Source organism: Pelophylax lessonae (genome assembly GCF_965119305.1).
Source record: "Pelophylax lessonae genome assembly, chromosome: 3".
NCBI lineage: Eukaryota > Metazoa > Chordata > Amphibia > Anura > Ranidae > Pelophylax > Pelophylax lessonae.
The window spans coordinates 623,277,537-623,299,958 of record NC_138770.1 but is presented as its reverse complement, the minus strand read 5'-3'; the positions used below and the strand labels follow the sequence as shown (position 1 = coordinate 623,299,958).

The 22,422-nt window shown below is 43.3% G+C and overlaps 1 protein-coding gene across 1 annotated transcript in view; it reads left to right on the top strand.

The window, feature by feature from the left end:
- The window catches only part of VASH2 (vasohibin 2), a 153,560-nt gene that overhangs the window by 34,882 nt on the left and 96,256 nt on the right, over positions 1 to 22,422 (top strand). The window lies entirely within an intron of this gene.

Here is a 22,422-nt window from a genome sequence, read left to right as displayed (position 1 = left end):
AAAGTTCAAGTTTTAAGGAGTTAACGTATGTACAGTATTTTAAAGGGGAACTCCAAGCAGCCCTTATTTTTTTGGGATGGGATGTAAAAAAAAAAAGAAATCTTCATATATACTGGGTAGCACAGTGGCTAAGTGGTTAGCGCTTCCACCTAGCAGCCCTAGGGTCATTGATTGGAATCCCAACCATGACACTACCTGCCTCCGGGTACTCCGGTTTCCTCCCACACTCCAAAGACACGCTAATTAATTTACTCTGTCTAAATTGGCCCTAGTATGTGTAAGTATGAATGTGAGTTAGGGACCTTAGATTGTAAGCTCTATGAGGGCAGAGACTGATGTGAATATATATATATATATATATATATTTTTTTTTTTTTCACGTGTGTGTGTGTGTATGTATGTATGTATTTTTATATATATATATATATATATATATATATATATATATATATATATATATATATATATATATACACAGTAAAACCTTGGTTTGAGAGCGCTTTGCAAGACAAGCTAATTTTTTTAATAAATTTTGACTTGATATACAAGTAGCGTCATGTATAAAAAAGAAGAGAGGAGCCTCTAAAGTGTAGCAATATGGTAACATTTAATGAAGGTTTAATATTTAGCAACTCACATGGTTGATGACTAAAACAGGCACATCTAAGGATGCAGGCATCTGGGGTAAATCTGTCCACATAGACCATCCTCTGCACAGCCATCTTCATCATCCCTTCCCCGCTGCACTCCACGAGTGATTCAAAGCCTCACTTTCAGATCACTCTACTGCAGGCTATTCTTCCCGGTCACAATTGCAGACTAAGAGTCGTGAGAGTCGGTGGTTCAGAAGATGGTCTATGTGGACAGCTTTACCCCGGATGCCTGCATACTTAGGTGTGCTTATTTTAATCATCAACCATGTGAGTTGCTAAATGTTGAACCTTCATTAAATGTAACCATATTGCTACACTTAGAGGCGCCTCTCATCTCTCTTATATTCTGTAGCTCTGCTAGATTTTTTTTCTAATCCCCTTGGGAAGGCTGCATATTGTGGATGGACATTTTATGGTTACACAACATCACATTGCTATAATCTTTGTATATAGACTATAAACTGAAGGACTTGTGGAACGAATCATCTAAGTTTCCATTATTTCTTATGGGAAAATTCGCTTTGATATAAGAGTGCTTTGGATTACAAGCATGTTTCCAGAACTAATTATGCTCGCAATCCAAGGTTTTACTGTATATGTGTATGTATGTACAGCGCTGCGTAAATTAAGGGTACCTTAAGTATTAAATTAAGGGTAAATTAAGTACCTGTAATTAATAAAAATAAAATACTCCTCTCTGTCCTGCAGCATCTATGTAATGCTGCAGCTGTTCCACATTGGCCCTAAAGCCCAAAAAACTGATTGATCACATGATCGCTGATTGCTCAGTTCTCGGTCTGCGCTAAGCAGAAAGCAGTGACTGTCAGTCACCGCTCTTTCCTCTGCCCTTCCAGCGCTTACTGGAGCGCCGGACTCGAGAGGGGTCCGTAGAAACTGCTTCCAGCTCCCAGCCACATGCACAGTGGATCCCAACTATATTGTCAGGATGCTTCTCAAGTCTGGAGTGGCTTCTCAGCCAGCTGATAGTGGGCTATAGTCCTTTATAAACTGATTCTGGGTTACAGGAGAACAAATGTAATTGCACTTCTGTCATCCACAAGAGAATTATGGCCATAAAAGCTTTGTCCATACTTCTTTTCCTAACTTCCTGTCCAGGTGACCACCTGTTATGAGGACAGGAAGTAATTAGATTTCTCCTTGAGGCCAACCTCTTTTGTCCCAGTAAGGATTCTTTACTTAAGCCCCGTACACACGTACCGATTGTCGGCCGAACGATCGGCCGTCTTTTGTCCGGTGCTGTCCTGTCGGTTGAAAAGCGCTAAAGACTGCACACGAATTTTGTCGGCCAACAACAGCCGACTGCAGAAGTGATGTCATGTGATGGTTAACTTTCCGTGTGTTTTTTCTTTTCTGAGCATGCCCAGTCTTGCTCATCTCATCTGGTCTGTCGGCCAAATTCTGTACTGACTGAGGAACAATCGGCCGTTCTGGTGTTGGCCAACAAAAATTTTATAGCCTGCACACCAGATTTTGTTCAGCCGAAAAGTCGCAGTCGGTTGTCGGAAGCATCATACTAACAAGCCGACAATCGGCCGATCGGACGTTGGCCGAATATTTACTGCCGACAATCGCTACGTGTGTACGGGGCTTTAGTCCTGAAATTTTGACCTGACTTTCAGCTTGCAGGTTTTCCTGCCATTTCACAGACCAATGCAGAGAATGATGGAGTGTGAGTTCTTGGGTCAGGAAAGGGTGGTTTTTGCATGGGGCACAGAAAAAGGATGTTGAGGATTAAAGCTGACCTTCAGACAAGCAGATAAATACACAGATTAACCCCATTCATGTCTAAGCCTTTTTTCTGACATTTGTTGCTTACAAGTGAAAATCTGTATTTTTTGCTAGAAAGTTAGCCGCATTCGTTGTTGTTACAGAAAAGCTGGCCGTCCGCTCTAAACAACGGTACCGGGGTGATGCCTCTAGCTGCAGGCACCCCCTATACAACCCTTTTAAGCCAAGGCCGCATATTTGCATTTAGTTGGCGGGAAGAGGTTAAACCAGTGATGGCGAACCTTGGCGCCCCAGATGTTTTGGAACTACATTTCCCATGATGCTTAAAAATAAGGCAACCCCCCTTTTTTGGATGCACCTAAGGCTTTCTATGAGCGGGTAATGCTTTTTTTCAGCGGGAATGTGGCAGAATGTTGTAGGCAAGCACCTCAATACAGCAACTGCCATAGAGACTCCTATATGCTATTAATATTGTTTATTTGCTCCTTAGCTGGCACTAGGTTGTTGCCAGCATTAGAAGATGTTAGGCAGTGGGACTACCGAAGTGCAGTTGAACCATGGATTTATTGTGGCTGCATTTGCCGACTTTTTTTTTTTTTATAGTTCCATGCCAGCTCAGTTAGTCCCCTCAGAGTGATATGCCCTTCGCTTGGAAAGGAGAAAGCCGCAGTGCCTTCCTGGCTGCCTGTGTCCCTCTCTGTAGCCCACTACAGTAAAAATTGTTACCATTTGTGCACCACCTCTACCCACACTGACTGACAGAGTGGGGGGGGTTTGTTGGTATTCGTGTGTGATGTCTGTAAATGTTGGGTGTTGAAGGATCTGTTGTTACTGGCGGAGGAGTGGGGGATGTCTCTTGTTTCTGAATTGGATCTGTTGCTACTGGGGGGGATGTTGCTGCTGGGGGATCATCTGTTGTTTGGGGGGGTCTGTTGTTACTTGGGTTGATCTAATATTGCTGGGAAGGGTCTGTTGTTGCTAAGGTAGATCTTTTGGCGGGAGGGATTCCGTTGTTGGCAGGAGGGGTTCAGTTGTTGCTGGTGGGGATCTATTGTTGCTGATGTTGATCTGTTGCTAATGGGAGTCTTTTATTGCTGGGGAAGATCTATTGTTGCTGACGGGTCTATTGCTGCAGGGGAGGGTCTATTGTTGCTGGGGAGATCTGTTGGTATATGTGTGTGGGGCTGGCTATGGTTGCTGGCTGATGAAGGATCTGTCGTTGCTGGGGGGGTGTCTATTGTTGCTGAACTGTATCTGCTGCCTTTGGATAGGATGGTTGTCGCTGCTGCTGGGGAATTTGTTGTTGCTGGCAGGCGTCTTGTTGCTGGGGTGGATCTGTGGATGCTGGGTGGGGTTTATTGTCATGGGGGTAGTTGTTGCTGGGAAGGGTCTACTGTTGCTAAGGTGGATCTGTTGTTGCTGAGGTGGAATTTTGCTGGCAGGGGTCCATTGTTGCTGGTGGGTGTCTGTTGTTGCTTGTGGCGATCTTTTGTTGCTAGGGCATTTCTATTGTTGCTGAGGTTGATCTGTGCTTGTTGAGAAGGATCTGTTGTTGCTGCTAGGTAGCTATTAGTGCTGGGGAGGATCTGTTGATGCTGACGGGTCTATTGTTTCTGGCGCGGGTCTGTTGTGGCTGAGATGGGTCTATTGTTGCTGAGGGATACGTTGATTTTTGTGTGTGGGGGTCTATGATTGCTGGCTACGGAAGGATCTATTGTTGTTAAGGGTGTATATTGTTGCTGAAGTGGATCTGCTGTTGCTGGGGGTTGATCAATTGTTGCTGCCGGAGATCTATTGTTGCTAGGGCGTACCTATTGTTGCTAGTGAATGTCTATTGTTGCTGTCGGATCCACTGTTGCTGTCAAAAAGAATCAGATGATGCTGACAGGGGTATATTGTTTCTGGTGGGCGCCTGTTGTGGCTGAGATGTCTACTGTTGCTGGGGAAGATCTATTGTTGCTGGCAAGGGTCTGTTGTTGCTGAGGTGGGTCTATTGTGGCTAGGGAGGATATATTGTTGCTGGGGAGAGTCCGCTTTTGCTGGGGAGGGTTTATCATTGCTGGAGGGGGGGTCTATTGTTTCTAAGGAGGATCTGTTATTTCTGAGGTGGATCTATTGTTGCTGAGGTGGGTCTATTGTGGCTGGGGAAGATCTATTGTTGCTGGCAAGGGTCTGTTGTTGCTGAGGTGGGTCTATTGTGGCTAGGGAGGATATATTGTTGCTGGAGAGGGTCTATCATTGCTGGGGGGGGGGTGTCTATTGTTTCTAAGGAGGATCTGTTATTTCTGAGGTGGATCTATTGTTGCGGGCTGCAGGGGATATATTTTGCTGCCTTTTTGTTCTGACAACACATTCTATACAAAATGATACTTGGTTCTGTGTTGTCTAAAAAGGGAGATCTGCACCTATTCTGAAAAAATCCCTGTGAGTGTTTATATTCAGACTTTGTACATGTTCAGATCTTGAGTCCTGGGTTAGCGTCTTCCGACACGCCTCTCCATCAGCGCCGGTGTTGTTGGTGCACTACAGCCGCGTATTTGCACACTTCTATCTCTTCTCTTTAACTTGTTTGGTTCCGGAGGGTTTTTTAGCCAAAATATTACACAGCGGGGCTCTGGAGAAGAATAGCTGTTGTTGATAGACCTCTTCCTATGATTCACATAAAAGAGATGTCTACAATGCTGATGTCTGGTGTTTTCACTCACCCCCGGAGTGCTCTGCTTCAGAAAGTAATGAGTAATATACGTGTTGGCTCTTCCTGGAATCGCAGACGTGCGAGTGTTCATATAACAGCCAGCACCAGTATTGTCTGTGGATGTAAATATTGCCGTATTTTATGAAATGCTTCTAAAGACAAGTTTGTGGCCAAAGTCCTCAGAAGATGCAATAAAATACTTGGAACAATCTGCTATTGACCGAGTCATCTAATTACAACATTTAATAACCACTTTGCTACTGGAGAAGAGTTTTTTTAATTTTTCTGCATTTTGGTTAGAAAAGTATATAGAGGAATAGCGGAATAGTAGAATAGAGGAATAGTGGAATAGTAGAATAGAGGAATAGTAGAATAGTAGAATAGAGGAATAGTAGAATAGAGGAATAGTAGAATAGAGGAATAGTAGAATAGAGGAATAGTAGAATAGAGGAATAGTAGAATAGAGGAATAGTAGAATAGAGGAATAGTAGAATAGAGGAATAGAAGAATAGTAGAATAGAGGAATAGTAGAATAGAGGAATAGTAGAATAGAGGAATAGTAGAATAGAGGAATAGAGGAATAGTAGAATAGAGGAATAGTAGAATAGAGGAATAGTAGAATAGAGGAATAGTAGAATAGAGGAATAGTAGAATAGAGGAATAGTAGAATAGAGGAATAGTAGAATAGAGGAATAGTAGAATAGAGGAATAGTAGAATAGAGGAATAGTGGAATAGAGGAATAGTGGAATAGAGGAATAGTGGAATAGAGGAATAGTAGAATAGAGGAATAGTGGAATAGAGGAATAGTAGAATAGAGGAATAGTAGAATAGTAGAAAAGAGGAATAGTAGAATAGAGGAATAGTAGAATAGAGGAATAGTAGAATAGAGGAATAGTGGACTAGTGGAATAGCGGACTAGTGGAATAGCGGACTAGTGGAATAGCGGACTAGTGGAATAGCGGACTAGTGGAATAGCGGACTAGTGGAATAGCGGACTAGTGGAATAGCGGACTAGTGGAATAGCGGACTAGTGGAATAGCGGACTAGTGGAATAGCGGACTAGTGGAATAGCGGACTAGTGGAATAGCGGACTAGTGGAATAGCGGACTAGTGGAATAGCGGACTAGTGGAATAGCGGACTAGTGGAATAGCGGACTAGTGGAATAGCGGACTAGTGGAATAGCGGACTAGTGGAATAGCGGACTAGTGGAATAGCGGACTAGTGGAATAGCGGACTAGTGGAATAGCGGACTAGTGGAATAGCGGACTAGTGGAATAGCGGACTAGTGGAATAGCGGACTAGTGGAATAGAGGACTAGTGGAATAGAGGACTAGTGGAATGGTGGAATAGTAGAATGGTGGAATAGTAGAATAGAAGGTAGTTGCAATTTTTTATGTCGCACAATCATTGCAAAACAGTTTTTCAAATCTATATCTTCAGTAAAAACACACCAGAATAAAGTATAGTGCACACAGACACAATAAAACCCACATTGTTTTGTACAAAATAAAATAAGAGGTTGTGTCTAGTAAATACTGTAGATGCCTAAAATGTCCAGCCAACAAAATGCACCTTCAAAACCATATGGTACACAAAATTATCAGTAGGTGTCTAAATGTCGTTATAGCTCATCAGTTTTTAAGGCTCTTTTGGCCTTGCAGTTTGGCTCCCAATCCCTCCCTTGAGCTGCAAAGGCAGCCAGACATGGAGGCACACATGCCACAGCTGTGATGCTTTGCTTCATGGCCACAAAAAATGACCCCCCCCCCCCTCCTCCAACGCAATTGGTAAACAGAAACTCCAAATGCGACCAATTAAAAAAAAAATGGTGCTCCACTGCAATCGCCCCATCCGCCCAGCATAGTGGTGCAGAGTTAAAACAGGTGGTGAGGAGGTGACATATAGGGGTTGATTTACTGAAGGCAAATAGACTGTGCACTTTTGAAAGTGCGGTTGCACTCTGTAAGAACAGTTGCTCCAAAGCATAGTAAATGAAGGAGCGCTCTGCTGACTTCCATCATCCAATCATGTGCAAGAAAAAATGCTGTTCTTTGAAAAGTGAAGCTTTATCTCATTTACTTGGCTCTGGAGCAACTGCAATTCTAAAAGTGCACAGTCTATTTGCCTTTAGTAAATCAACCCCATAGCCTCCTTGCGACCTGCCAAAGGACTCTGAAAAGCTTTCCTTTTTTTTTTTTTTTTTCATCACTGAAGCTGGAAGTGCTCAGAGCTGAGCACTTCTAGGTTCACATTCAGCAGGTGATATCCAGAAATGAATGTTCCTAAAGTGGAACTGCACCGTTAAGGAGAAGTTCTGCTGTATGCCCTCCTTCTCCCTCCTCTCCTTTTTTTCGAGGGGGGGAGCGGTTACCATTTGACAGGTACCTGCTCCCACTTCTGGTTTGATCACCATGGCGATGTACCGGAAATTCTTCTCTCAGCCTGCAAAATTCTGGGACACATCACAGGTAGCAATACTACATATCTTATGGCATATCTAAGGGAGAATCAGATTGTATAGTCAACCTAACATTTTTTTTTCCTTTTATAGACCTGTATTCCTGCATATTATTTTTTTTAACTGCTTTTTGCTTGGAAAATTATTTAGAAAAACCCATTCACTCCTCTAACATTAAGGTAAGGGTTCATTCACACGTGCTTTGGCCTGTGAAGGGCAAACCATGTTCAGATCGCTCTTTAGAGAGCATTTGACAGGTGGTGAGGAGGCATTGTATCGCTGCTATGTACCTGCTTTAATCCCTTGAACCCTGCACTATCGCACCGCAACCGCATGCATTGCACCTGGTTGTGGGGCTCTTGAAGAGTGGCCCCATTCACTTAAATGGGTTACACTCGGTAGATGCTATGCCCACTGAAAATAACAGGTGATAGAGCTCCTGCCGTGGCTGCAAAGCAAATAATCGCAGCTGCTGTAGACCCCATCCGCTGCCTCTGCAGCTAAAGGGGAGTGGAATTTGCTGGAATTTGTATTTTTATATAGTATTTTGTATAATGTAACAGGAGGAGCTGGAATACATGAAAGTGGGTGAAAGCACCCCATTCTCCAAGGTGGGCATGAACAGAGTTAAGAATTATGGCAGGGAGATGTCCCGGTTGGAGTACTACTTTAGCCAGTCATCGGGTAGGCTGTGTTCCTGGAGTCAGTTTGAAAGCAGACTTTGCCGGGAGTTGGACCTCTTCTTCAATCTTTGTTTATCCTTTTAGGGTCCCAGAGGACGAAGGCTATTAATAAGCAAATTTGCCAAATCAGCAGCCTCCGGTTTAGGAAGACAGCCTTTTAAATAAATGATGTGTGAAGAGACGAAGACTGCTTAGTAAACAATGTCAGTGTGATGTACATTTCATTCTGCCAAACGCCATTATCATATTAGAGATCCTGAGTCACCATTCAGGGACAATTGGGTGACACTCCGGGAGCGAGGAGAAAATTGCCGTGAATGTTTTCTCATTAAGGGACCTGTCATTACCAGTTCTGCCCGCCATTACTTTGCATTTTCCACTTATTTCACAACTTTTAAGATGGAGAACCGCTGTAGTGAAAGATGATTGTCATTCTAGAACAATTGTTTTCAACAGCCATGGAGTGCTTAAAGCTTTAGTCTGGGATAAACAAATATTGTCTACATGCAGGGCTTTTTTTCAGCATGAACTTGGTGGAACTCAGTTCCACCACCTCTGGCTCAGGCCCTCTGCTCACCACTATCACTTGTAAATACAGAAGTCCGGCTTCTGTGTCTACAAAATGATTGCTTGTCTCCCAACAGCTCTGCAATCTGTATGCAGTACACTCCTGAACTCTACAATATGTACATAATGCACCCCCATGTTCTGCATGCATGTAGCACACACCTGAACTCTGCACTCTGTGTGTAATCACCCCCCCCCCCCCAACTCTGCACTTGGTATCTAATGCACTCCTGGTATTTAGTGCCCCTTTAAGATCCTCCCACTGTTAGTGAAATTTGACCACAGCCACTATTTTTTATGCAGTTTGGAGGGTGTGTGTGTGTGTGTGTGTTGGGGGGTCGTAGTTCCTGCACCTATTTTCTGAGAAAAAAAGCCCTGTCTACATGTATTCTTAAGCTGGGTACCCACGTACCATAAGTCGGCCAGTTCAGCAGGAAAAAGCCAACTTTCAGTATGTGTGTACTCTTTTCTGTTCAACAGAAACTGGTCTGACTGGCCCAGCACCCGGGCATCATGTCCGCGTCAGATATAAATCACTCGTATATATCATTTTGATATCCATATGGTCTTCACAGTCACTGGATAAGAACAGAAGCTGACACAGGTTAAAACCTCCATCATTGGCGATGTTCTCTGCCAATGAAACACGTTGAATGGGGCTTACTTGGTGATGTCACCACGCCCACCAACTGACAGAGGCGTGGCTCTCTCTGCTTGAATTCACTGCACAGAAAGTGTTTTTTGAATACACTGTTTATGTTTACAATCGCTGTAGTAGACACCCATGGAAGCTGGAAATCACTGTAGTAGACACCCATGGAAGCTGGAAATCGCTGTAGTAGATACCCATGGAAGCTGGAAATCACTATAGTAGACACCCATGGAAGCTGGAAATCACTGTAGTAGACACCCATGGAAGCTGGAAATCACTGTAGTAGACACCCATGGAAGCTGGAAATCACTATAGTAGACACCCATGGAAGCTGGAAATCGCTGTAGTAAACACCCATGGAAGCTGGAAATCGCTGTAGTAAACACCCATGGAAGCTGGAAATCACTGTAGTAGACACCCATGGAAGCTGGAAATCACTGTAGTAGATACCCATGGAAGCTGGAAATCACTATAGTAGATACCCATGGAAGCTGGAAATCACTTTAGTAGACACCCATGGAAGCTGGAAATCGCTGTAGTAGACACCCATGGAAGCTGGAAATCGCTGTAGTAGACACCCATGGAAGCTGGAAATTGCTGTAGTAGACACCCATGGAAGCTGGAAATCGCTATAGTAGACACCCATGGAAGCTGGAAATCGCTATAGTAGACACCCATGGAAGCTGGAAATCACTATAGTAGACACCCATGGAAGCTGGAAATCGCTGTAGTAGATACCCATGGAAGCTGGAAATCACTGTAGTAGATACCCATGGAAGCTGGAAATCGCTGTAGTAGATACCCATGGAAGCTGGAAATAATTATAGTAGACATCCATGGAAGCTGGAAATCGCTGTAGTAGACGCCCATGGAAGCTGGAAATCACTGTAGTAGATACCCATGGAAGCTGGAAATCGCTGTAGTAGATACCCATGGAAGCTGGAAATCACTGTAGTAGGCTCTGTTGACACAAAAGGTCATTCACTTGGCATGGGCGCCATTCATAGAACTCTTCATTTCCTCAATGCATGCAAAGTGCTCTCTGATTGGATGAGATGTAGATCATGGCGTCATTGCCCTGCCTTTCCACCACTTGACCCGGAAGCTATCGATTAGCAGTGCCTACTGCAGGGATTTTCATCTTCCATAGGGATCAGCCAAGTGTGATCTATACTGTACATATTTATTTTGGTCCAAGCTGGATCAATGTAACTATGCAAAAAAAAAAACAACATACCTGAGATTCATCTTTGAGGTCCTTTTTATCAAATACATATATACATACATACATACATACATACATACATACATACATACATACACATACTAGGGTTAATTCAGACAGCAGCCTATTAACATAACTACATAAAGCAGTTGGATGTAGGAGCTTCAGTCTAGTGACATTGCCTGGGCTGAGATGATGCCATCAGTCTGATGCAGGCTGGAAGAAGCATTTGCTCCTTCCCCCCCCCCCCCCATGATCACACAGCAACATTGTAAGGTGAGAAGCTGCAGAAGGTACTGATCTGTGTCAGATAATTGTGAACATAGCCAAGAACTGCATAGACACCAGGATTTACAGGATTGTGTCATCTGTGAGTCAGCATCTATGCCCAGGAGGTAGATGCTGACCGTGGATTATGCCAAAACAAAGATGATGCCTTCCTTCTGGAGGGAAAAGCAGATAGAGGCATTTTCAAAGGGAGTATTTTGATATTCAGCCTCTTCCTGCCCGGTGAACGTCCTTTAATTTGTTATAGCGGTATGATGGCTGCAGCTAGAGGCATCATCCCGATATCCTTTTTTTTTTCCTTTTCTTTTCTTATTTCAGTCAGTGATTTCCTCTTATGTAATAGCCAACCAAATTACAAAAAAAAAAAAAAAAAGACTGAGAACAGTGTAATATAATAAATATATATATTTTTTTGCGCCCCTCGTGCTTGCACGCAGAAGCAAACTCATACATACAGTAGGTCGCACACATATGTAAATAAGGTTTTGCTGTAAACATTATAGTGAGGACAATAATTCCAGTGCTAGACCTCCTCTGTACCTCTAAATTGTTGCCTACAGTTAGGTCCATAATATATACTTGGACACAGGCACAATGTTTATACTTTTGGCTCCGTATGCTACCAGAATAAAATTCAAATGAAACAATCCAAATTAATTTAAGCTTTAATTCAAGGGGTTGAACACAAATATCAAGTACAAATTTTAGGAATTGCAACCATTTTTGTATACCGTCCCTCCCCCACCACCCCACTTTCAGGGTTCAAATGAAATTGGACAAATGAAAATAATCATAAATAAAATGTTCATTTTTAATATTTTGTTGAGAATCTTTTACTGGCAATGACCTGCCTGAAGTCCGGAACCCATGGACATTACCAAAGATTGGGTTTTCTCCTTTCTGATGCATTGCAAGGCTCTAACTGCAGCTGTCTTCAGTTGTTCTTTGTTTGTGGGTCTTCCTGTCTTCAGTTTTGCCTTCAGCAAGTGAAATGCATGCTCAATTGGGTTGAGATCAGGTGACTGACACGGCCATTGCGGATAGCCACTTCACATGCTCCTGGGTTGCTTTTGCAGTGTGTTTTGGATCATTGTCCATCTGTACTGTGAAGTGCCTTCCAATCAGCTGAATCTGGGCTGACAGTATATTTCTAAACGTTGCAGAATTCATCCGGCTGCTTCTGTCTTCTGTCACATCGTTAATAAACACCAATGACCCAGGGCCAATGGAAGCCATGCATGCCCATGCCATCACACTGCCTCCTCCATGTTTTACAGACGATGTTGTGTGCTTTGGATCATGAGCTGTTCCAAGTCTTCTCCACACCATTTTCTTCCCGTCATTCTGGTACAGATTAATCTTGGTTTCATCCGTCCAAAGAATGCTTTTCCAGAACTGGTCTGGCTTTTTTAGATGTTTTTTGGCAAAGTCTAATCTGGCTTTTCTAATTTTCGGACTTAGGAATGGTTTGCATCTTGTGTTGAACCCTTTGTTTTTGCTCTTGTGAAGTCCTCCCTTGATTTTAGACTTTGACAATGATATGCCCACCTCTTGGAGAGTGTTCTTTAATTGTCTGGATGTTGTGAATGGGTTTGTCTTTGTCTTTACCATAGAGAGGATCCTGCGATCATCCACCACTGTTGTCTTCCATTGACATCCAGGTCTTTTTATGTTGCTGAGCTCACCAGTGCATTCTTCTTTCCTCAAAATGTACCAAACTGTTGATTTGGCCACTCCTAATATTGCTGCTATCTCTCTGATGGATTTGTTTCGTTTTTGAAGCCTTACAATGGCCTGCTTCACTTCCATGGACAGCTCCTTTGAATGCGTGATGTAGGTTCACAGCAATAGATTCCAAATGCAAATACCACTCTTAGAATTAACTCCAGACCTTTTACCTGCTTAACTGATGAAGAAATTACAAAGGAGTAGCCCACACCTGGCCATGAAACCACTTTTGGTTCAATTGCCCAATTACCTTTGGTCCTTTGAAAAAAAAGGGGGGTGGCTATTAGAGCTGTGATTCCTAAACCCTTCCTTCGATTTGGATGTACGTACCCTCAAATTAAATCTGAGAGTGTGCGTGGCCCATATCCATTATATAACTATAGCTTGAGAATGTTTTGGTAAATATGGAGATTTTTAAGTACAAGAGTTTGTCACCATTCCATGGGTGTGCACAATTTTAAAACGTGACATGTTGGGTACCTACTTACTGGCAATAACATCATGTTTTATAGTTGACAAAAACATTGGGTTATATATGGTGTTTTTTTTTTTTTTTTTTTTGCATAAAAATTCATCAACGTGTATTCTTTCCCAAAAAATTGCATAAAAAAAAAATGCTGCACAAATACCGTGTGTCATAAAAAAATTGCAGCACCCACTAGGGCCTCTGCTGAAAAATATATATGTGGTGGTTCTGAGTAATTTTCTAGCAAGAAAATGATGATTTTAACATGTAGGAGAGAAATGTCAGAATAGGCCCGGGCTAGAAGTAGGTAAAGGGGTAATATATACCTGGAAAAATGTCCCTCTTACAGATGTGGTCAGAATCCCACCATTTCAGACCGCTAAAACGATAATTGGTGTCATACCACTGGATCTGCCAGGTAGCGTTGACCTCTGAACTATGCATGTACCATCAGATGGGAGGTCATTAGGCCACAGGTCAAGAAACCCCTGGTGTTTCAGGGAACCCTGGTTGAGAATGGCTGATCTAACCATTCTTCACTCTGAAACTGAAAAAGAAAAACCTGGTCAAATATGGAATGTTCCTTTAACTCCTGCTTCCAGCCGTTATGTCTGCAGATATCTTTAGTTACTGCACTGCTATATAAAGAGAGGCAGGATTTATTCAAACCTGGTTTAGTGCAGGGATCAGTATTGCCATTTTAATGTAGTTGAAATCCCTGAGCTTCATATAGAAAGCAGACTGCAGAGGGTCTGCGTATGATATTATCCCAGCCACCCCCAGGAATGCAGACCCATAGCAGCTGTTGGCATCAGCTAAAATTCCTGCTGAACCATAAAATCCCATTACGGGTAGCTGTAGTCTGTGAAGTTCTTGATGCTCCTAGGGAGATTTACTTCATTTGCTCTTTAGATTTTTGCTGAAGTTTCATTTTGCCTGTTTCCTATGCTTTTATTCTTCAAAAGCATTCCATGACTTTTTTATATGACAGAAAATGACAAAACCTAGTTGGTGGGGTGGGGGGCATTTCGTTTTGACCCTTTCGACTGATCGGAATATTTTTTTTTTTGTGATTCTTCTATTGATACCTGCCATTTATAGTACTAACAATGTACGCAGCCCTATATATACTGTATGATCACATCGGTTCCTGCCCCCAAGGAGCTTACGATATAAGGTACATGCATGATGGGATTTGTAGATTCAGTATGGAGTTCCGAGGTTGCCTCCCCTGCCTCAGTAATGACCTTGTGTCCTGCTGAGGCTTCTTCTTTAAGATCTTGCCTGTTTTCTAAGTTGAGCCAATTTAAAGATCGCTTATTTATTTCAGGTACTTATATAGCGCTGTCAATTTACGCAGTGCTTTACATATACATTGTACATTCACATCAGTCCCTGCCCTCAAGGAGCTTACAATCTAAGGTCCCTAACTCACATACATACACAGTAGGGTAATTTTTTTTTTTTATACAGGATCCAATTAACCTACCAGCATGTCTTTGGAGTGTGGGAGGAAACCGGAGTATCCAGAGGAAACCTACGCAGGCACAGGGAGAACATGCAAACTCCAGGCAGGTAGTGTCTTGGTTGGGATTCGAACCAGCGACCCTCTTGCTGCTAGGTGAAAGTGCTAACCACTACACCACTGTGCTGCCCACCACTACGCCACTGTGCCGCCCAGGTGATTCCATGTTTAAAAAAAGGTCCTCAGTTCCTGCAGTAATGACAACACAGGAAGTGTGGGAGGAATCTCCCTAAAACAGACAGGAATAAAAACAGTCAATATTCCCTACCCTTTTCTTTCACAACCCCACTTTTACTATAGCACAGGTCTTCTTTACAGCTGTCATGGGCATAATATATTAGGCTTTGGTAAAGAAAATTCCATAGCACCGAAGATCCAATGACCTACATGGGCTGTACCTAAAGTAATGCAAAAGAGGGCATCATTTTTTTTAAAGCAAGGTTCCACCCTAAAGTGGAAGCTCCACTTATTGCTCCCCCACCCCTGTTTCTGGTGCCACATTTGGCACCTTTGGGGGGTGGAGCGGGTACCTGTTTTTGACAGGTACCCATCCCCACTTCTGTTGTACCTCTCCGCAGTAGGTACCAGCTGTGAAGCCGCAAGCCTTCACTGCCGGTTTCCCCTACAGGCTATGGCAGTGGCAGCAAAGAGCAGATGGAAACATTCTAGGACAGGTAATTGTATTAATATTAAAAGTCAGCAGCTACAGTATGTTTAGCTGCTGACTTTTAATTTTTCCGTGGGGGGCTGGAGCACCGCTTTAACTTTACATAGGTTGTTAAAATGTCACATGTTGGCAGAGTAACTCTTCCTCTATAGCAGTGCTCTCCAAACTTTGGCCAGAAAGGTCCTTTGCTTATTTTTTTCTGGCCCTTGGGGAATATTTCCTCCCCTGACACCAACAATGGGGCATAATTCCCCTCAATGACACCAGTAAAAGGGCACAATTTCTCCAAGTGACACCAATGATGGGGAACCGTTCTATCCAATGACACCAGATGGGGCATGATTCTTTCCACCCAGTGACCCCAACTATGGGGCACAGTTCCTTTCACTGACATCAAGGATAGGGCATGGTTTACTCACACTGATGCCGGGACATTTTCTACTTCCAATGGCCATAGTCTGGCCCCCCAAAGTCTGAAGGACAGTAAACTGGCCCCTAATTTGGAAAGTTTAAGGACCCATGCTCTATAGCAGGGTTGTCCAACCTGCGGCCCTCTAGATGTTGGACTACATCTCCCATACTCCCTTGCCAGCCTCTTAGCTGACAGAGTAGTATGGAAGATGTAGTCCTGCAACATCTGGAGGGCCTCAGGTTGGACACCTCTGCTCTATAGTAACTTTTATTCTTTTTCATTGCAGTTAAATAATGGAATCCAAGCAGAAGCAATGTGCCATCATTGAGTTCTTGATAAAGGAGGGATGCAGGCTGTCCAACGTCTACAGGAGACTACAGAATATTTATGGTGATGACACCATTGACAGGAGCAATGTCTTATTATCTTGTCAATGGTACAGTAAACATTCTGTAGTCTCCTGTGGCTTCTGAACAGCCTGCACCCCTTCTTCATCAAGAACTCGACGATGGCACATTGCTTATGCTTTGAATCCATTAGTTTGAAAGAAAGAAGAGTTACTCTACCAAGATGAGAAATTTAAACAAACTTTGCCCATTAGTCCAACTTTTGCATTACTTTCGGGACAGCCTTTGTGTATTAGGTGAGTGTTTATTTAATTCTCTGTAAGCAGGCTGTCCTCTACTAGTACGGCTTACACACAGACTGAGCTGTAAAAGCTATGTGTGAATACAGGAAGGCAGTGAGTGATCGGCATTGTGCTGGAAGATGACTTCATATCCTGGCCACAATGCAGCATATGACGAATCCAGGGAGCTTCCATAGGAAGAGTTCTTTCCAATGTGTAGAAGACTTGGCCGATTCCTCCGCTGATGTGATCTTTTTTTATCCCGAGACTCATCTGTGTTCTATATAACAGCTGCCTGCCTGTAATTTATGGTCAGGAGATATAATGCACTTCACATGTGTAAGCATTTCTGCTGCCACGGATTGTATCATCTACTTCTCCCAGAAAACATTTCTTCTGTATCCTGGTGACTTCCAACTATTCTTTATCGGAAAATCCCCAACTGTGCTGAGCTGGACACATGTGCACGCACGCAACTAATACAGAAGACTGTAAAAAGTTAGAAAGTGTTTGGCTAGGCAAAAAATAAATTGTACAATATGCACACATCCCCCATGCTTTATCTTTTTAAAAATATCGCAAGTACAGAAAAAATGCTTTTTTTTTCTTCTGCCAGAAACCCAGTTAGCTCCTGATTTTCTGTTTGAGACGACAACACTGGTGTGGAAGTCTCCCTACTATCAGAATACTCAGCGGGGAGGATTCCCCTATCCGCATCCAGTATGTGGATGGGGAATTGGGTCATTCTTTTTTTTCGTTCTACCTGCTGGTTGAATGAAAAAACAGAATCATCTATGTCACATGTGTCAAACACAAGGCCCCTGGGCCAAATCTGACCCAGAAGGCCCTTGAACCTCTCCTGCAGCTGCGACACCCCCTCATCTCCACCCCCACCTTGTCTCAGCCATTGGCAACAGAGAGAAGGACAGATCTGCGCCTATCAGTGCAGCCGCAGCACCCTTTCCTCTCCACCTCCCATGGTCTCAGCATTCAGCAGACTCCTGCAGCTGAATCCAGCCCTCCTCTGGTCCTCCTCCTAACACTGCACTTTCTGCTTTGCAACTCCACCTCCAGCTTCTTCCTGCAAGGGGTGGTGCATTGCAATGTAAGGGAGGGTGGGGGACTCCAAACTTTTAATGGTGCCAGGGGGCTCTTGACTTGTGATTTAATGGCGGTTGGGGTGCTCTGGACAGTCTCACAGATACAACTGACCCTTTGAGGTAGGGATCGACCGATTTATCAGCAAAGACGATATATCGGGGGCCGATATGCACTTTCCCCGATATATCGCAATCGGCCCCTGAGGTTACCGATATTGCGGATATTTCGGGAAAGTGCTGTACCGGAGTGATGCCTGCAGCTAGAGGCATCACCCTGGTACCGGCGTCCATAGCCGACGGTCGGCTGTCATTACAAGGAGCGGGACTCCCGCAGCCTTCAGCGGCTCGCCGGGGTCTCCCGTCCCACCGGGAGCCCCGGGCAACCAGCCTGCATGGTAGCCGAAGACGCAATCAAAGCCGCATTCGGCTATGATCGGGTCTCCATGTAAAAACCCAGAAGTGATGTCATGACATCACTTCCGGGTAATTGGCGCCAGATTAAAAAAAATGACAGCATTCAAAACTGCCAAACTTGGCGTTTTGAATGCTTTTGAGTGCAGATCCCTCCACAACAGTACCTGTTAAGTGCTAAAAAATAAAAATTATTTTAAATGTACAAAAATATCGGCCAATACCGATATTCAATGGTCAAAATATCGGTATCCGGAACGAAAAACCGATATCGGTCGATCACTACTTTGAGGGCAACCATAATGCTGATGCGGCCCGCAATTAAGTTGAATTTGACACCACTAATATATGGACTTCCTAAGATAACTGATGCTGCCTATTTTAGCCGAGGCTTTAATGATCCTGGTCATGAATGGGTTAATGTATGCATTCCATTACCTAAACCTGCCAGAAATGTAGGCAACTGAGGTAAAAAAGAACAAGAGCAGGTGATCTTTAAAAAAACTTCTTGTCAAACCTATCCGTTGGTCCAGAGAGATGAGCAGCTGAAGTTTTGTGCAAATCTCCGCTTTTCTTAAGGCCCCGGGCTGGTCCTGTAATGTGGCGGCTGGGCTCATTGACCAGAAGGCAGTGGTGGTGGTGGAAGGGACAGGGCCAAACTCTACTTTTATAGAGTCAAGATTTAGTTACATAGCCCGGAGTTCTGCTTTAACGGTTGTAAAACAAGTTTGAAAACATAATGCCAAAGCCAAAATTAGCCTGCATATTTTATCATGGAGAGCAGAATTAACACCCTTCTGAAGTGATAATTAATTTCCAGCTAATACGATAACACCTATGAAGAAGCTTCTGTAGAGCTTTAACTTTTTTCGCACCTGAAGGTTTGACTTTAACTTTCTTTTTTTAATTACAAAAAATTCAGATGTTGCAGAGTGCTGAATATGCTCCGCTAGAAACCCGTTATCTTGTACTACATAAATGGAGCATTAAAATATATTTTTTCCATTACATCATTTGGCTGTTTGGGATGGCTTTTTTTCCATTGAACCCATGCATAACCCCATTCATTTTGTGTGTCAGGTGATCTTGCGTTATCTTGTTGTGTTAGCGTTTTATTTTTCACCCACTTCCTGTCTGTGTCTGGTTCTCTCACTGTGCTTGTACATTGCAGGACAGTAAACACGGTTGTAAGTATTTAAATGGACAATCACTTGGCAAAATGCCTTCTTTGCCACTGCAGGTGGAACAGACACTCCACAACATCAATACATTATTAGGAAACATACTGCAATTCCCATGACCAACAGATCTAACATTAGTAGAGATCTGAAAAATGGGGAACCCCCATACCCTGAAATGCATTGGCTACATTTGATGTCCTATTCCAGTGGTTTCAAAACTGTGGCCCGTGGGCCAGATGAGGCCCTTTGCTTGCCTTGAGGCACCATTCCAACCACTGACACCAATGATGGGACACTATTCCTCCCATTGATGCCAACAATGGGGCACCATTCCACTAAAAGACACCAATGATAGGACTCTATTCATCCTTCTGACGCCAATGATGGAGCCCCATTCCTCCTCTAAATAGCAACTATATAGCAGCATTTCTCCCGCTCATACCTACAATGGGGCACTATTCCTCCCACTAAAACCAATGAGGAGGCACTGCTTACTTACCCTTTTGCCAAGATGTTTTTTGTTCCCACTGCCACAGCCTGGCCTCCCTAAAGCTAGCAAACTTGCCCTTTGTTAAGAAAGTTTAGAGACTCCTGTGCTATACCTATAAAGTGGTCATTGTTCTCCAACCAACTAGAGTTTCCAAGACTTTCTATTCACACACTTCACTCCTCAACTGACTCCAAAACTATATAGAGCAGTGGTCTCCAAACTGCAGCCCGGAGGAGGATGTGGCCCTTTGCTTGTTTTTATCCAGCCTTTTGAGCCATATTTCATCCTCTGACACCAACATTGGGGCTTATTTCCCCCCATTGACACCAACAAAGGGGCATAATTCTCTCCATTGACACCAACGAAGGGGCATAATTCCCCCCATTTACGCCAACAAAGGGGCACAGTTCCTTCCAATGACGCCCATGAGGAAGCACAATTTCCCCAAATGACGCAACGATGGGGGACAGTTCCTCCCAAGGATGCCAACAATCGGGCACAGTTCCTCCCAAGGATGCCAACGATGTGGGACAGTTCCTCCCAATGATGCCAGCGATGGGGCACAGTTCCTCCCAATGACCCCAATGATGCTGCATGATTCTTCCAATCAAATGACACAGCGAGAGGAATTGTGCCCCATCGTTAAACACAAAAGATGTGGCATTGTTTACTCCCACTGATGCCGGGACATTTTCTACTTCCAATGGCCGCAGTTCGGCCCCTCTTAAGTCTGATGGACCGTAAACTGGCCCTCTGTTTAGAGAGTTTGGAGTTTTGGACCCCTGATGTAGAGGGAAAGGAATTTGAATTCTGAAATATAGCTAGGAACAATGTAACTGATAAGGTTTCACAGAAGAAGAGCACAGGAAGTTATCAGATGACAAGATTTCTTGCAGAATATTACAAAACTCTTTACCAGACCAAAAGGGAGTACAGTAATCCCCCGCTACATCGCGGTTCAGTTTTTGCGGTCCCGGTAATTCGCGGTTTTTTTTGTAATGTTATTTTACTATATAAATCATTAAAAATGAAAGATTTTTGTGTTTTTCATAGCTCTTGCTCTGTCTCTAAGTATCTTTTATGTGTTTAAATGAGTTTCTATTGTTTTAAAAGTGTGTTTAAAGACCTTAAAATGCTTCTACACGTACAGTGACAGTAAAAAAATCATGCCTACAATGCATTTTAATAGGGTTTTTCTATTTCGCGGAATTTCACTTTTCGCGGCTGGGTCCGGAACGTAACCCCCGCAATGGAGGGGGGTTTACTGTAGATCAGAGAAAGTCATTGTTAAGGTTTACATACACTAACATTAAATACCCTCTAAACCAGTCTATCTCAGCCAGGGTTCTGTAGAATTCTAGGGTTTTTTCAGAGGTTGCTAGGTGTTACTTGAACTATAAGCAAAAAAGGGTAGAGAAAGTTGATTATTCTTCCTCAAAAAACAGCAGACTCTGTGGGCACAACATGAGGCAGTAGGTTTAAGGCCCCGTTCACATAGGGGCGATCCGACTTCGGGTGGCGACCTCCGAGGTCGCGGTGCGAACAGCGCGCCGCGACCTCGGAGCGGCCGCCACGGACTTCATAACATTGAAGTCTATGGCGGTCGCCTCCGGGTCGCCCCAAAGAAGCTCCGGACCCTTTTTCTAAGTCGGAGCGACTTGTGTCACTCCTATTAGAACGGGTCCGCAGCTTCCCTATGGAAGGCGACCTGTGAGGCGACCAGGTCGCCTCACAGGTCGCCTTAGTGTGAACGGGGGCTAAAAAAAAAAATATACAATCTTTATTACAAATATTGTTAAACTAATAAACCTAGAAAATCATTAGAACATCCTCTACTCAACGGTAGGTGAACACGTACCCAATCACCGACATGGAGGCATTAATCCAATCCTATAAGACATATAGAAGTCCATCAATATGGAAGATGATGTGGGTAGATATCAAGAGTCCGGTCTACAACTCCTCCATGCGTGTATCTACCCACATCTTCTATATTGATGGACTTCTATAAGTCTTATATGATTAGATCCTCCATGTTATTTTAACAATATTTGTAATAAAGATTGTATATTTTTTTACACTTACTGACTCATGTTATGCCCACAGAGTCCGCTGTTTTTTGAGAAAGGGGAATCTACTTCCCAATCCTTTTTTTTTTTTTTTTTTTCTATAATTTGGACATTGGCAGGGTGAGGGTCCTCCTTTCTTGAACAGTGAGCAATTTCTCCTTTTTTCATAATTGATCACAATGTCTGTGAAAGTTCTTATTTATCCTGGTTACAGTATATCTAGTAGTAGTTATTTAGTCAGTTGGACTTGCTCCGCAATGATGAAAATGTTTCAGAGCTTATTCAAACCACTTCTTCTTCAGTTCTGTGACGGTACTAACCGTCACTATGAGTGAAAGACAGATAAGTAATGGTTTGGATTGCTTAAATATTTGTCAGCAAAATCTTCATATAGAAATATGAAGATTTAATACCACCTTACACAGTGTATTCCATGCTTGGCTGCGAGAGAGACACAAAGACTGTCATTCGCAGACTTCCCTATTGTTTGTGTATTGGAAGGGAATGTGTATTGTGTTTAAAGTTTACCTGTCTGTTCCATTGTTAAATACCACATTGTTCTGTCTGTCTACCTTAAGAGAAACTTATAGGTATGTGGATTGGATGCTAAGGGGGAGGGGGGATTGTCCCACTTTGTATATTTTTGTGTACACTGTATGAGAATGTAAAACTCTGTTCCTATTGGATTGTGAATATCACGTCCAGTCTTCAACAAGGTCCACTTAGGCGGTAACCTTGTGGGTGAAAACTGTATATAAGTCTGTTCAATAAAG